The following is a 17,346-nucleotide window of genomic DNA, read 5'->3' on the forward strand; positions in this document are numbered from 1 at the left end:
CTCCCCCACCCCATGCCGCCTTCCTCCCCTGAACCACCCTGCCATGCCGCCGCCTTGTCCCCCTCCTTGTTCCCCACCATCTCAAGGTTCGATTTTTTGCTGGGCGCCGGTGGTTGAGCTGTAGGCAGATCTGCGGGCGTCGGCCTGGAGCGGCAGTACACGAGGAGAGGAGCGTCCGGCGTCTCCCTCGACGTCGCTGAGCAAGGACCCGCCGCCGGCCCGGTGGTGCTCCTCCATGGATTCCACCAGATTGACCGCAGACGCGCCACCAGATTCCACCAGACGCGCCGCCGCCGCCGCCTCTCAACCGCCGGAGACGGCGCTTCCCGCGGCGGACGGCCCCGGAGACGAGGAGGGGGAGGAGGAGAAATGCCGCATCTGTTGCCTCCCGGCCGAGGCAGACCGCCCCCTGCGCCTGCCGTGGTAGCATCAGGTTCGTCCACGACGACTGCCAGCTCCGGTGGCTCGCCACCCGCCAGCGACCCCGCTGCGAGGTATCGCCTCCAGTCATCTCCCCTCGTCCGCTTTGAATGGTTGCCAAGTTCATGCTGTTGCCAAGTTCAGTCCCGTGTGCCACTAGAGTTTCAGTCCCGTTTTGACATGATTCCTCACCAAAAAAGTCCCCTTTTGCAATGTGATATATGATCCCCTTCATCATGTTGTTGTGTGCTCGTGACCCACCCTTTGCACAACTAATTTCAACTCCAATTCAACTCCAACTACTGAGAGATGTCTTCTGATTCCTTGTGCTGACCCTTGTCAGTTGTCATTGCCATTGCCATGATTCCTCACTGAAACTATCTATGGATGGCTATTACTGTAGCTTCAGCTTTTGGAATAAACTGACAGGTTAACTGTATCATGCATAGAGGATCGATGTACATGCCATCTAGACAGTGTGTTTTAACAAGGAGAAGTTAAATTAGAAAAAGAAGTAGGTACACTAACACTGGTAAAGAAATTACCATGATCTTAACAGCACTAGGACTGGCATCTTAAGGCAATTCTTCCTAGGATCGGCAATGAAACTCCATGATCTTAACACAGAGTCATCTATCTTTGTTTCTTCAGTAGCCATGAAACTAAGGCTGGCTTGTTGGTTTGTTTTGACTTGAGAAATCAAATTCTAGGAGGAAAGCGAGAGTTTCAAGACCCTTTGTTTTGCTGAGTTTACATCTAAGCACGTTTCTGAATTCTGATACAAACTTGTTGCATTGAAAGAAGATGACAGGACAGTGTCATCACATTTATCTTTCACCAGTGACAAATTCTTGCTCTCGAGAAATCCTGGTATCATCCATGATTGACAAAATTGGCAGTCACACTTGTCCAAGTACAACAGGCAGAAACTATGCATACTGTACTCTTTGCAGGCATTAATCAAATAGTGTCGAGTGCAGCCTGTTTAGAGCTCTACTCCTTTTTCTGTAAAGTTTGACTTTAATATTCCAGCCACTTGAGTCAAAGGGCTTTGAAATGTACTGTCAGTCAGCCTAAGTACATGGTTGTTGAGCAAGTAACTGAACCGGTGCATGATTCAGAAGTCGTTAGGGTACTTTGTCAGGCTTAAACCCCAGAGAAATTAATTCCTTTCTTCTTAAGATCTTTAGTAGCGGGTCAGATCCGACCCAAGAGCTGCAACTTTACAGTCAGTGCCTATTGTTTTATAGTCAGTGTTAGTGTTCTAGTCAGACCAAACACCATAGTTCAGGGCTCAGGATAGTTTTTTTTTCTAATTTAACTTCTCCTTGCCTTAGTTGCCTAGAATGTTCCCTACTTTCTGAACAGTTCATTTCAAGTGTGTTCATTTCCAAGAAAGCTATCCCCTGCTCTCTTTGCAACAAGTGTATGAATTTCAAGGTTGATGTTTTGGAGTATTATGTCCAATAATCAGTGTAGATTAACAGCGAGTTGTGCAGAATGACTAAATTAAGTTATAAAACAATCTAAATGTTGTTTAGCTTGAATTGTCACTTTTATAATGTCATGCATCTTACCACTGATGTGTTTCTAGAATAAACAATTATTACTCCTAATTCATGCTCACAGAACCACTTCATGCTCACACAATCATACAAGTTGAACCACATAGTTATTGACAGAGAGATTGCCATGTTGCTAATAAAAATTGCATCATCCTTTCCTTTCATATACAGTAATAAGATCTGTTGGAGTTTACACACAATCTGTGTTGCTCTTATCCTGTGCTCGTATCCTATGCTCTTCCCGGTCATCAACAATGGAAATGATTGTGTGAAATTTAACACATTACTGGCCTACCAACTGCTTCCATTATCCTGCTGAACACAACCTTTGCAAGGACGCACGAAATTGCTCCTTTCCCTTTCCTTGCTTCTTTTCCTTTCTTTGCTTGGAGGGTGATGCCGCTCTTCTTTCTCTTTCTCTGCTTCGAAGGTTGTGCCGCTTGGAGGGTACTACTGCTTGGAGGATGTTGCTGGTCTTCTTTCCCTTTCTCTGCTTCTTTCCCTTTCTTTGCTTGGAGGGTGCTACTGCTCTTCTTTCTCTTTCTCTGCTTCGAAGGTGGTGGTGCTGCTCCTACTTCTTGTAGGGTATTGCTGCTTGGAGGGTGATGCCACTCCTCTTTCTCTTTCTCTGCTTCAAAGGTGTTGCTGCTGCTGCCTCAAGGTCTGCTCCTGCTATAAGTGCTAAGGTTTGCTCAACTAGCTCAACGTCTAAAGAGAGAGCGATAGGAAGCCTTCTTGCTGCCGGCGCTCTTTTTGCATGTGAGGAATCTTGTAGCCTATCCCTCCTTTTTCTCTCATAATCTCTCTCATGCATGATTGCAGTGTCACGAAGCTTCGAGCTAACGTGTTGACTTCATAGTTTTGATATTCTTCCTCCATGCTTTCTATCAATTCCCTTATGCTCTGAGGTGCTCTGCAATCGGTATGCGACTGGAGAGACCTGAAGAAGCAGAGATCAAGAATATTCAGGTCGAGGCTATTTGGAGGTTGCTAGATCAACTTGATATCCAGACCGGTCTGTTCTACGGCCCGTCGAAAAACCTTGTCACTAGGCTTAAGATGCGGTGTAGCATTATCTTGCTGGATAAAGATGGTCCATTCTTCATCTTCATCAGGCCACAGGTCATGGATAGCTGGAATCAGTTTCTCACACATATAGAGCCTCATTACATCTCTTGTAACTTTCAATGATTTGAGTTCAAGTGTCCCTCTTTCTCTATTTTCACTCCTTCTTTGAGTCGGAGACTCTGTGACAAAGGCCCAAATGCCTATCTTTCCATCAAACGTGACGACACCAACATTGCCATATCTTGGTTTAGCCACGACCGCAAGAAACATCACCTTCGCGATGCTATCCTTATGATGCAAGGTGCGTAAGGGATCAGGTTCTTCGAGAAGCAGCAAGTAGCCGTTCTCCTCCTGTGTCAGATTGAACCATTTCTCATCCATATAGACTATGTCATCTAATTCCCGGAAATAAGGCCAGGGAGTTCTCAGCCAATTCTCATCAGCCATAGAAATGCAAAATCTCAATCTCTCTATCTCGTTGGCTGGCTTTATCGTGGGCCTCAGTTTGTTAGTGTTGCGCCTGAACTCACCCAACACGAACCTTGCGTGTAAGGTAGTGCAGCTTACACCCAGAGACCTTGCTAGACTTCGAAATGTCCTCCGCCTATTTAGTGGGATTGTCTCCATCCTCGATAGGTCCAGATCTTTCGGCTTACGGCCGACTCTACTTTTCTTTTGGTTCGAGACATCAACTTCGTCCCCTCGTGCAATTTGGCGATTTGCTCTTCTCCATATTCTTCTAACAGTGCTTAGGCTTGTTTTCAGTAGGTCGGCAACGAGCTTCTTGTCTGTTTTCACTACTTGTCCATCTTTGTTCTTGATTACTTTGAGAGCAAAATAAACACCAAATCTCTCCTTATTTGTCAGTTCTCTGCTTTTTGGATGCTGAAGACATTCAAGTTGTACTTCTTCTTGAGGAAACAAATTCAGATCTGGTACTTGTTCTTCTTGAGGATTCCAATTCAGATCTGGTACTTGTTCTTGAGGAATGAAAAGTAAATCTGGTTCTTCTTATTCTTCTTGAGTCCAATTCATATATTGTTCTTCTTGAGGAAACAAATTCAAATCTAGTACTTGTTCTTGAGGAATGAAATGTAAATCTGGTTCTTCTTGTTCTTCTTGAGGAGTCCAATTCATATCTTGTTCTTCTTGAGGAAGCCAATTCAGATCTGGTACTTGTTCTTCTTGTTCTTCTTGAGGATTCCAATTCAGATCTGGTACTTGTGCTTGAGGAATGAAATGTAAATCTAGTTCTTGTTCTTCTTGAGGTGTCCAATTCATATATTGTTCTTCTTGAGGAACCCAATTTAAATCTGGTTCTTCTTGTTCTTCTGGTTCTTCAAGTTCCCAATCATCATCTTGCCGAGGACTCGTGTTGAGATCAGCACCAAACATCATCGTAGTGGTGGCGATGACACAACTTGAGCTCACTGTGACACATAAGTTGAAAAGCAGAGTCATAAACTGTGATAAACTTTAGTTTGTGCAAATAAAGAATGAAAATAATAATTGAGGATTATTACAAAGACAGAAAAAAGGGCAACCTGGTGCATGTAGCTCCCGCTTGCGCAGGGTCCAGGGAAGGGTCCGACCACTTTGGGTCTATAGTACGCAGCCTTTCCCTACATTTCTGTAAGAGGCTGTTTCTAGGACTTGAACCCATGACCTCATGGTCACAAGGCAGCAGCTTTACCACTGCGCCAAGGCTCCCCTTCATTATTACAAAGACAGAAATGTGTTGAAAATGGATGACATCATGAGTGTCACTGCTCTTCTTATATACTGAATTTTTTTCTTAACTTTGCAGGGTGCCATCACCAAAAGGATGTCAACAATTGAGGAAATAGCAGGAATGGATGTTCATCCTGGTTATAGTTACAGCAGCAGGGGACAAGCACTTGCTCTGGAGTACGCAATTAAATTTTTTGCATTGCAGGGGATTATTGCTTTGGTTCATGACTTCTCAGCCAGTGCATCAAGTACCTCGGTCTGGTAAGTAGTGTTTGCAGTCACTGATAGCAATGCATATAGGGTGGCTATCAGCCTAACAGAGTGTGTTTAAACTGTGCAGAAGGAAAGGGAGGACTATGAGGTCGTAATTGAGGACAATAAGTTCTTGTACAAGAAGAACCGGCAAATAATTGACACGTCCTTCGGTCCGAGGGATGCAAAGTGGATCTTTGTTCTTAGCACAACTAAGACCTTGTATGTTGGTCAGGTAAATATACACATCGTATAGGCAGACCTAATATCATCATCTGTAGAAATGCCAGTTCGGTGTGTGATATGAATCTTGCCATTGTAAATTGCAGAAGAAGAGAGGTAAATTTCAGCATTCTAGCTTTCTTGCATTGCTATCAGAATTCAGAAACCTGCTTGGGTGTGAACTCAGCAAAACAAAAGTCTCCACCTCCTCTCTATTTCCTCCTAGATTTTGATTGGCAAGTCAAAGCATGCATGCCAGCCAAGGAAGAAACAAAGATAGATCACTCTGTGTTACTGAAGTTTCATGGCTGATCTTAGAAGAGTTGACTTAAGATGTCAGTGTTAGTTCTGTAGAGATCATGGTAATTAATTCGTGCACCATTTTTCTTATCAAATTGATTTTGCAGTAAACACTATAAAATGGCCCTCATTGGTTTATCACAGCTATGGTGTTCAAACTCTTCAGTTTGCTGTCTTTGATCTTACAGCCGGGTCCTTCAGTATGTCAGATTAGGATCTTAACTGGAGCGCCAATGATTACAACAACAGTATCACAGTGATCAGCGGATCACTTGGGCTCCATTCCATCGGCAAGGCCAAGTGCAAGTGGGGATGACCCCTGTGGCCACGAACCTGGCCGTGGAGATGCAGGGATGCCTGCCCATGCTACAGCAAGGAGGAGGGGAAGATGGAGCCGCGGCGCCTGAGCCTGGCAGCAGCGGAAGATGGAGGCCCGGCGCCTGAGCCTGGCAGCGGCGGAAGATGGAGCCGCGGCGCCTGAGCCTAGCAGTGGCGGAAGATGGAGGCCCGGTGCCTGAGCCTGGCAGCGGCGGAAGATGGAGCCGCGGTGCCTGGGCCTGGCAGCGGCGGAAGATGGAGCTGTGGCACCTGAACCTGGCAGCGGCGGAGACGGAGCTCGATGTGCTGGAGTCGCCGGCTTCGTCTTGGTGCCGGCGATGGAGCTGGAGGTACTCGGAGGTGGGGAGCTCGAGGTGCTGGGTGCGGGAGCTCGAGGAGCTGACGCCGGCGACGGGGTCCTAGTGCTGGGGATGGAGCTCGAGGTTCTGGCCAGCGGGAGATCGAGGTTCTGGCCGGCGGATGGAGGTTCCCCGCGGTGGATCGCGACGAGTGGACGGAGAACTGGGTACTGGATTGTAATGACTTCAAATTTCAGAAGGGTCTTATTGTAAAATTAATTTGTTCACGATTCCTTCCCCCTGGAGTCATCTATTACCGAACGGAGGGAGTACATGTGTTGAGGTTTGTGATTCCCGTAGCATGCACGTATGGTGAACCGTTTTGTGATGAAGTTGGAGTACAATTTTATTTATTGATTGTATTCCTTATGAGTGGCGGTCAGGGACGAGCGATGGTCTTTTCCTACCAATCTATCCTTCTAGGAGCATGCGCGTAGTACTTTGTTTTCAAAGGCTTGTAGATTTTATCAATAAATATATGAGTTCTTTATGACTAATGTTGAGTCCATGGATTATACACACTCTCATCTTCCACCATTGCTAGCCTCTCTTGTGCCGTGCAACTTTCGCCGGTACCATACACCCACCATATACCTTTTTTAAAACAACCACTATACCTACCTATTATGGCATTTCCATAGCCATTCCGAGATATAATGCCGTGCAACTTTCCACCGTTCTGTTTATATGACATGCATCGTCATTGTCATATTGCTGTTTGCATGATCATGTAGTTGACATCGTATTTGTGGCAAGGCCACCTTCATAATTTTTCATACATGTCACTCTTGATTCATTGCATATCCTGATACACCGCCGGAGGCATTCATATAATCACATCTTGAGTTGTAATTTTGAGTTGTATAAAAGTGTGATGATCTTCATTATTAGAGCATTGTACCAGTGAGGAAAGGATGATGGAGACTATGATTCCCCCACAAGTCGGGATGAGACTTCGGACTTTATAAAAAAAATAGAAAGGCCAAAAAAAGAGAAAGACCAAATATAAAAAAAAACAGGAAAAAAAAGAAAAAAAGAAAAATGAAAATGAGAGAAAAAAGAGAGAAGGGACAATGCTACTATCCTTTTACCACACTTGTGCTTCAAAGTATCACCATGATCTTCGTGATAGAAAGTCTCCTATATTGTCACTTTCATATACTAGTGGGAATTTTTCATGATAGAACTTGGCTTGTATATTCCAATGATGGGCTTCCTCAAAATGCCCTAGGTCTTCGTGAGCAAGCGAGTTGGATGCACACCCACTTAGTTTCTTTTGTTGAGCTTTCATACATTTATAGCTCTAATGCATTTGTTGCATGACAATCCCTACTCACTCACATTGATATCTATTAATGGGCATCTCCATAGCCCGTTGATACACCTAGTTAATGTGAGCCTATCTTCTCCTTTTTGTCTTCTTCACAACCATCATTCTATTCCATATATAGTGCTATGTCCACGGCTTACGCTCATGTATTGCGAGAAAGTTGAAAAAGTTTGAGATTACTAAAGTATGAAAAAAATTCTGGTCTTGTCATCGGGGTTGTGCATGATTAAATACTTTATGTGATGAAGATAGAGCAACAGCTAGACTATCTGAATTTGTAGGGATAACTTTCTTTAGCCATGTTATTTTGAGAAGACATGATTACTTTGATTAGTGTGCTTGAAGTATTACTATTTCTTATGTCAATATGAACTTTTATTTTGAATCATTTGGATCTGAACATTCATGCCACAATAAAGAAAATTACATTGAGAATTATGCTAGGTAGCATTCCACATCAAAAATTCAGTTTTTATCATTTACCTACTCGAGGACGAGCAGGAATTAAGCTTGGGGATGCTTGATACGTCTCCAACGTATCTATAATTTTGATTGTTCCATGCTAATATATTACCCGTTTTGGACGTTTATGGGCTTTACTTTACACTTTTATATCATTTTTGGGACTAACTTACTTACCGGAGGCCCAACCCGTATTGCTGTTTTTTTGCCGATTTTAGTATTCCAAAGAAAAGGAATATCAAACGGAGTCCAAACGGAATGAAACCTTCGGGAGCGATCTTTTTGGAACAAACGTGATCCAGAGGACTTGGAGTAGAAGTCAAGAAACGAAGGAGGCGGTCACGAGGGTGCCCGGCGTGCCCCCTACAGGTGGGCACGCCCCCCACCCTCGTGGGTCCTTCGGGCGTCCACCGATCTACTTCTTCCTCCTACATATACCCATGTACCCCGAAAACATCATAAGCGACCACGAAAAACTATTTCCACCACCGTAACCTTCTGTATCCGCGAGATCCCATCTTGGAGCCTTCGCCGGCGCTCCACTGGAGGGAGAATCGACCACGGAGGGCCTCTACGTCATCTCCAAGGCCTCTCCGATGAGTTGTGAGCAGTTTACCACAGACCTTCGGGTCCATAGTTATTAGCTAGATGACTTCTTCTCTCTCTTTGAATCTCAATACAAAGTTCTCCTCGATCTTCTTGGAGATCTATTCGATGTAACTCTTTTTGCGGTGTGTTTGTCGAGATGCAATGAATTGTGGGTTTATGATCAAGTTTATCTATGAGAAATATTTGAATCTCCTCTGAATTCTTTTATGTGTGATTAAGTTATCTTTGCAAGTCTCTTCGAATTATCAGTTTGGTTTGTCCTACTAGATTGATCTTTCTTGCAATGGGAGAAGTGCTTAGCTTTGGGTTCAATCTTGCGGTGTCCTTTCCCAGTGATAGCAGGGGCAGCAAGGCACGTATTGTATTGTTGCCATCGAGGATAAAAAGATGGGGTTTATATCATATTGCATGAGTTTATCCCTCTACATCATGTCATCTTTCTTAATGCATTACTCTGTTCTTATGAACTTAATACTCTAGATGCATGCTGGATAGCGGTCGATGTGTGGAGTAATAGTAGTAGATGCAGGCAGGAGTCGGTCTACTTGTCACGGACGTGATGCCTATATCCATGATCATGCCTAGATAATCTCATAATTATTCTCTTTTCTATCAATTGCTTGACAGTAATTTGTTCACCCACTGTAATACTTATGCTATCTTGAGAGAAGCCACTAGTAAAACCTATGGCCCCTGGGTCTATATTTTATCATATAAACTTTCAATCTACTTTTATTTGCATCTTTACTTTTCCAATCTATATCATAAAATACCAAAAATATATTTATCTTATCATATTATCTCTATCAGATCTCACTTTCGCAAGTGGCCGTGAAGGGATTGACAACCCCTTTATTGCGTTGGTTGCGAGTTCTTGTTTGTTTGTGTAGGTGCGTGGGACGTTTGAGGAGCCTCCTACTGGATTGATACCTTGGTTCTCAAAAACTGAGGGAAATACTTATGCTACTATGTTGCATCACCCTTTCCTCTTCAAGGAAAACCAACGCAAGCTCAAGACGTAGCAAGAAGGATTTCTGGCACCGTTGCCGGGGAGGTATTCACTCAAGTCAGGACATACCAAGTACCCATCACAAACTCATCTCCCTCGCATTTACATTATTTGCCATTTGCCTCTTGTTTTCCTCTCCCCCATTTCACCCTTGCCGTTTTATTCGCCCTCTCTCTTTTGCTTGCCATTTTGTTTGCTTGTGTGTTGGATTGTTCGTCGCTATGTCTAGTCCTCCTATCCTCGTTATTACTCCCGAACATGAAATTCTTAGTTTTAAGCAAAGGGAGGGAGAAAATCTAAAAGATGCTTTGCATAGAATTTGCAATGCTCAAAATAGATCTACTAGAAAGCTTTCTACTTTCGTTCTTCTTCGCAATTTTTATGTGGGCATTACTCCGTTGAATAGATGCATTCTTGATACCATTGCCGGAGGGGATTTTTTGGATAGCCATACCTTTGATGCTTATAATGCTAGATTTATTTGGTCCTCCTCCTTTCTTACTAAATGGGACTATTTTGACTCTGGAACATGTGATGCAAAGGCTTGAAATTATTGAAAATAAAGTTGCCACTGTTGAGTTAATTGAAAATCTAGATAAAAAGATTCATAACCAAATTACCCAATATGGATCTAGGGTTGGAGTTACTTTGAATTTTTTTAAAGAGAAAGAACCTATAGTTAATGAAAGAATAGATATAGATTCTACGAGAATCGGTAAACTTGAGGATATTATTACCAACTTAGGGTCGGCTTTTTCTTCCGTGAAAAATACTCCAAATCCACCTACCAAAACTGCCAAATTCATTTATGTTCCTAAAACTAAGGGTGAATCTTCTAATAAGGGAAATGCGGATCTCAAATCAATAAGTGTTCATCCCAATTGTCTCTCTACCATTAAGGAACCTTTTGCTACAAATGAATTTCTTGAATTCTTGCCTAAGGGTTTAATCATTGCTAAAAAGGGAGAATCCCCTAAAGATTACAAGTGCTCTATTGAGGAATTAGATGCCAAAGATGGCACTACTTAGATCTATCCTCGTTTTTTGCCTAGCTAGGGGCGTTAAACGATAGCGCTAGTTGGGTGGCAACCCAATTTTATCTTTGTTTTTTGTTTTTGCTTCTGTTTAGTAATAGATTTTGCATCCACCTTCTGTTTAGATGTGTTTTTATGTTTTAGTTAGTGTTTGTGCCAAGTAGAACCTATAGGATAACCTATGGTGATAGTTAATTTGATTCTGCTGAAAAACAGAAACTTTGCGTGCACGAAAATAGTTTTAGTAATTCATGGAAAACAAGGAGAGGCAGGGGTGAGCCTATATAGTGTGCTATGGTAGTTCACTCTGGCCCAGCTCTCTTGCAGGATTCTCCCATTGCAATCATCGTGACATGCTATTTGTATGTCAGTTCTATTGGACAAGTTTCTTAGGGACAATTATTTTGAGTTATCCTAAGAAAATAAGTACCTTTGAATATAATCTCCAAGTAATAAGCCCACCAGTTCTTTTCATTGCCTGCTTTTCAGCTTACCTGTGGTATGATCAGTAAAAAGTCTAGATTACATTATATTTTGTCATTTTGCTATCCATATAAAAATTTATTTGACTTGCAAACATCACAATTGAACCAGTGCAGTAATTAATATGGTAGGAAAATATACCATAAATATTTTGTTCAAAATGCAAATACAAAGATACCATCTACTTGGCACAATATACTTTGGTCAATGTCTTCCATAGAGATCCCATTGCCTAATTTAAATGAAGAACGCATGACCTAAATTTAAATGAAGAACAATTATTTCTCGAAATTCGATTGTCCAAGTGGTTGGTTATTATCATATAGCAGCACCACCTGAAAGCATCATATAGTAGCAGCAGCAGCTCATAGCAACTCATCATACAACAACAACAATAGCAGCACCGTGCAATTCATCATATACCAGCAGCAGCTCATAACAATTCATCATATAGCAGCAGCAGGAGGAGCAGCTCATAGAAATGCATCATATAGTAGCAGCAGAAGCAACTCATAGCAATTCATCGTATAGCGGATTAGAATGAAAATTTGGCAAAAAAAATCAGAGGACACTACTAGGGAAAAGCCTAGCAGCAGCGCGGGTTTTAGGCCTCTTAGTAGCGCAGGGACCGGCGCTACTAATAAGGCGCTACAACTAATGTATAGCAGTAGCGCCTGTTGTCCCACGCTACTGCTATACATGAATAGCTGTAGCGCTCTTTAGAAAAGGGCGCTGCTGATATTATCTGCAGCGCTGTTTACAGGGAAGCGCTACTGGTAAGGTGGCGCTACTGCTAAATTCCCCCCTCGCTACTACTAGTTTTATTAGTTTTTTTCCTGCATATTTGTTTTGTATTTGTTTTTTTATTTGAATAGGCTTTATACAATAATCTTTAGCATATCATACAGATACAAATGTAATCATAGCATATACATACAATTAGTCTTATCAAATCATGTCATCATCATAATCATCATCCAACACAAAGTGGTCTTCGTCATCATCTCAAAAATAGCGATACAAGTCTCGATTACTTGCAAATACATCGTCATCCATCTAAACAATGATATACGTGAGAAGAGCTATCACTTTGAGTACATGAGTTCGTATCCCTCTCTCGCATTAGCGTGAACCTAAACTAACTACTGCCTATCGCTCGGAAAACGGAAAACAGTACACTTGGGCCTGACACTCTGGCCACTTGTCGTATATATACTCCTAGCGTAGCACTTCTTCGCCATCTATGATCTATGCACCTGCATCGTCACATGAGTCGATGATATGCAACATATATAGTTGAGCAACAGAAAGAGATAGACTTGGCAAAAATAGAAACAACATATCATAAGCATAAATAACAAAGTTCATCGTACCCAAAATGCCCTAACTAGAGTGATCTTCGCTAGTGGAGGAGGAGGACAGTTTAATTACATCACAAATAAAGTTTTGCCGTGCATAACTCAAAGTTTTTTCATACAGAAAGTATGGACTAAACAGACACATGCATTGTCATATATCGACAATCAATCCAACATGTCGTGCCATCCATCCATGTCAGGGAGATAGTCCCCAAGCTTAGTGAAAGGCTTCATGTCGAGACGCTGAGATGCTACCCATGTTCGGACGTCTTCCCACGACATTTGTCCTTCTCCGTAGAACATCCCTGTTTTTCCGACGACTTCCTTCATGATGATTTGGGCAAGTTCCCGCTGGATGTTATAGAACTCAGCTCGAAGTCGATGATCCTCGATATCTCCTATGTCCTTTGCCCATTGCAGAATATGGGCATCGCTAGATCTAGGTGACATGCGAAGGTTCTGGTGATCCCGTCTGTACTCTAGCATGTGGTGTAGGACATAGAATCCATCATTAAGAGAATCGTTCGGTTGCTGGATGCAGCAGAAGTCAGTCTTATGGCTGAAGGCGACCCTGCCGCCCCTTCTCTTCTTGTCCCTAACCTCTCCACCCCTTGCTTGGTAGTAAAACATAGCACTGTCGAGAACATCTTTGATGTGGGTGTAATCCCGTAGCACACGCGCACTTCATCGGGCGCCTTTGGCTCAAAATTGCCGTCGTCCACCTCCGTGACCACCAGTCTAGTAGTCCTTAGTTTGTTAGGAAGCCGTGCCTCTTTGCTTTCGGTTCTACACCGGCTCCGCTCCCCGAGGCAACACCGGTCTCAGTCTCAGCACCGGTCTCGATGCCGGTCTGAGTCTTAGCGCCGGTCTCAGTCTCAGCACCAGTCTGCGTGTCAGTCTCAGTCCCCGATGCCACCGGTAGGCCCAACAACAACATCGGTTGATCGTCGGTAAGGCTAAAAAATTCATCTGCCGCCCGGTAGACGTCGTCGCAATCACCAGAACCCTGTCCTTCATCGTTGCTAGCCATGTTTCCTATGATTAAATCTAGTCAATTAATTCTAGACCTAATAACATGAATAATGACATAAAAAAGACCTATTGTTTTGTAGGAATGTTGACTCCTTCCTGGTGCGGCTAATCCCGGGCACTCGATATGTCCTAGTTTGTAGCACAAGTCATGCCGAAATTCACGGAAAATTTCGGCATGACCTTTGCTAAAAAGTGGACAAATCGAGAACCTGAAATTTTTCGGAACAGAAATGAATCAACATTCCGGCAAAACATAGGCCACTCAGTTTCATTCCCTGGAAACAACAAAGCCACTTGGGCACAATCGAACCACTTCAATGAAAAGATATAACATGAGCAAACACTATTGAGGAATTTGCATATAACATGGCCACTTCAATGAAAAGATATAATCAACAATAATGGATATGCAAATGAACATCAATGACATATATCATATAAAAACAATCTTGTTTTTTGTTTACATAGCAACAATTAGTTTGACCAACTTTTTGAAAAGAAAAACTATTCTGTTTTTTATAGCTAAATGCCATAGCTACTGTTTTTTATTTATAGCTAAATACTTTTGTTTTTTTCTAAAGCTAAAAGTCTAGGGACTACATTTTCTCTAACCCTTCTGACCTCACCAAAATTTCCACAGCAAGACCTTAGTACCTACACCCAATTTCTTCAAAAATATTCAGGTCCATAGTCCAAATAATTCAAATTTCATTTGAATGAAATTTGGAACAAATTCAGGTCCGTAGTCCAAATATTTTTTATAGCTAAGTGTTTTTTGTTTATAGCCTCTGTTAATTTAAATCTAAATGCTACTATAATTTATATACCATCTATTAGTTTAAAGCTAAATGGATTTACTGTTTAGGCATTTTCATAAAAATTGCCCTAGCTAATTTCCTAAAAAAATTGCTAATCATTTTTCCTAAATGCTATAAAATGCCTACTGCCCTAAAAAAATCTAGGGTTCATATGAACACCTAGGGTTCATATGAACATCAACACAGTATCAACATATATATAATTGCCCTAGCAGAGAGGGAGAGGAGGGTAGGGGACAGGAGAGGCAGAGCCTTACGGTCAGCGGAGAGGGCAGGCTCTGGCTCAGGCGGCGGCGGTGAGGTCAAGGGCGGCGGCGGTGAGCTCGAGGGAGGCGACAGCGAGGTCGACGACGGCCTCGGGCGACGGCTGTGAGGTCGAGGGGGCGGCCTTGGGCGGCGGCAGTGTGGTCGAAGGCGGCCTCGGGCGGTGGCGGTGTGGTCGAAGGCGGCAGGGCGACGGCGGCGATGGAGCAGTTGGGGGACAGGGGGGAGTAGAGAGGGGGGTGGGGAGGACTTAGCAAAATTTTGAGCCCGGGCTGCCGGGATTTGAGTCAAACTAGCAGTAGCGAGTTTTGCCGAAACGCGCTATAGCTAAGATAGCTATAGCGTGTTCCAGAGAAACGCGCTACAGCTATCCCTTTCTATTTTATTTTTCTTTTTCTTTTGTTTTCTTTATATTTTCTTTTTTTCATTTCTTCTTTTTCTATTTCTTTCATTTTCATTTACTTCTCTACTTATTTTTCTATTTATTTTCTTTTCATAGCAGTAGCGCTCTACAGCAAAAACGCGCTGCTACAAGGTTTTTAGCAGTAGCGTACTTCTGGGAGAACCGCTACTACTATTCCTAGCTTACCGGCACTAGTGAAGGAATTTTAGTAGTAGCGCTTTTCTGTGAAGACGCGCTACTGCTAAAACAATGGTTGTAGCGTGGTTTTGCAACAAGCGCTACTACTAAGTAGTGCTAGCACCGAGTTTTGACCAACGCTACTGTTATACCTCTGTGTATAATTTTTTCCCTAGTAGTGGAGATCCTCACCTTGTTGGATGAGCTCGTCCTTCAAAAACACCTCAAGGCCACGACCTGGGAGGAGGGGAGGGGGAAGGAGGTGCCTTCTGCCGCAGTGTGGCATCAGCCGTAGTTGTGCGGCGCCCGATGGAGTAGTGCGTTGAATGAACCACATCGGAGCAGCTGCTGGAGACCATGAGAATGAGGGGCGGCACCAGAGGGAGGAGCAGCCAGGGAGATTTGGCCCTACCCGCCGGCCATGTAGCCTAGCTGGACAGAGCATCGTCGAGGACCAGGCCAGATGGGACCAGTGGCGACGGCTTGCTGGATGAATCTTAGCGCTACAGGCAGGGGATCGAGGTAGAGGGAAAGGTGAGAGGAGATGCAAGCGGGCAAAGCAATGAGTGCTTGCGTGTTTTTTTACTTGAGGTTTAGGTGCGATGCGGGCGTGAGCAGTGGCATTTTGAGTGTAATATAGGCAGATAACAAAGTCATTTCATTATTCCCCTTCCCTTCAATTTTTAGTGAGCTTCTACCCGAAACACCCCCCTCGAAAGCGAAATAAGTTAAGCACAAGTCCATAACTCAAAAATGACTTCTTTACATCTTTTATGGCTTATTTTGACAATAAGCTCTGAAAAGGCGGAATAGAACTCACCCTTAATGTAACATCCCAAATTTTCCAATTTGGAATGTTATGCATTAGATCATCATTGCATATCATATTTTATTGCATTTTTGGTTGATCCTAGAAATTCTACGCAACTCAAGGACCCGCGGAGAGAGTTGGGGATTTCGTTATTTTCATATTTGAGTTTTCTCAAAATTTGAAAAGAGGATCATTTGGTTTTAATTATTTTTCTCTCCGAATATTTCTTATATGAAAATAAAAGAGAGGGGATAAAATGACTTCCCCAAAATAAAGAAATATTGGAGGATAAATATTAAAATCAAATACAAAACTTATGCGGAGTTTTATTGCTATTTTATTTGAATTAGAAAAAAATGTGTTTTTCAAAATTGCATTAGAGGCCCAAATAAATGTTCACCTTGTTCGCTATATTTTTAGAGACGGGGAAAATTTATTGCAGGATTTTTGGAGTCCGTTTAGTATTTCTTTTAATTGTTTTTCTGCGCGTCGGAATATTTAAAAAAAGGAACCGACTGATACGTCTCCAACGTATCTATAATTTTTGATTGTTCTATGCTATTATATTACCCCTTTTGGATGTTTATGGGCTTTATTTTACACATTTAAATCATTTTTGGGACTAACCTACTAACCGGAGGCCCAGCCCGTATTGCTATTTTTTTTGCCTGTTTCAGCATTTCGAAGAAAAGGAATATCAAAGGAGTCCAAACGGAATGAAACCTTCGGGAGCGTGATTTTTGGAACGAACGTGATCCAGAGGACTTGGAGTGCAAGCCAAGAAGCAGCCGAGGCGGCCACAAGGGTGGAGGGCGCGCCCACCCCTACAGAGCGTGCCCCTATCTCGTGGGCCTCTCGCGCGGCCACCGACCTACTTCTTCCTCCTATATATACCCATGTATTCCGAAAACATCCATGGAGCCAACGAAAAACAATTTCCACCGCCGTAACCTTTTGTATCCGCGAGATCCCATCTTGGAGCCTTCGCCGGCGCTCCGCCGGAGGGGGAATTGACCACGGAGGGCTTCTACATCAAAACCATAGCCCCTCTGATGAGTTGTGAGTAGTTTACCACAGACCTTCGGGTCCATAGTTATTACCGAGATGGCTTCTTCTCTCTTTTTGGATCTCAATATCATGTTCTACCCCTCTCTTGTGGAGATCTATTCGGTGTAACTCTTTTTGCAGTGTGTTGTTCGAGATCCGATGAATTGTGGGTTTATGATCAAGTTTATCTATGAGAAATATTTGAATCTCCTCTGAATTCTTTTATGTACGATTGAGTTATCTTTGCAAGTCTCTTCGAGTTATCAGTTTGGTT

At 43.0% G+C, this 17,346-nt stretch overlaps 1 long non-coding RNA gene across 3 annotated transcripts; it reads left to right on the forward strand.

The window, feature by feature from the left end:
• Positions 1–6: 6 nt before the first annotated feature.
• Positions 7–6,582, forward strand: LOC119276495. Of its 3 annotated transcripts, none has more exons than XR_005136637.1 (5): positions 7–494; positions 4,861–5,045; positions 5,125–5,271; positions 5,366–5,620; positions 5,703–6,582. It is a non-coding gene; the product is annotated as an uncharacterized LOC119276495 (long non-coding RNA). The 3 variants fall into 3 exon arrangements; XR_005136636.1 differs by having other exon boundaries at positions 5,747–6,582; XR_005136635.1 differs by having other exon boundaries at positions 5,366–6,582.
• Positions 6,583–17,346: the final 10,764 nt, after the last annotated feature.

Source organism: Triticum dicoccoides, chromosome 3B (genome assembly GCF_002162155.2).
Source record: "Triticum dicoccoides isolate Atlit2015 ecotype Zavitan chromosome 3B, WEW_v2.0, whole genome shotgun sequence".
Taxonomy (NCBI): Eukaryota; Viridiplantae; Streptophyta; class Magnoliopsida; order Poales; family Poaceae; genus Triticum; species Triticum dicoccoides.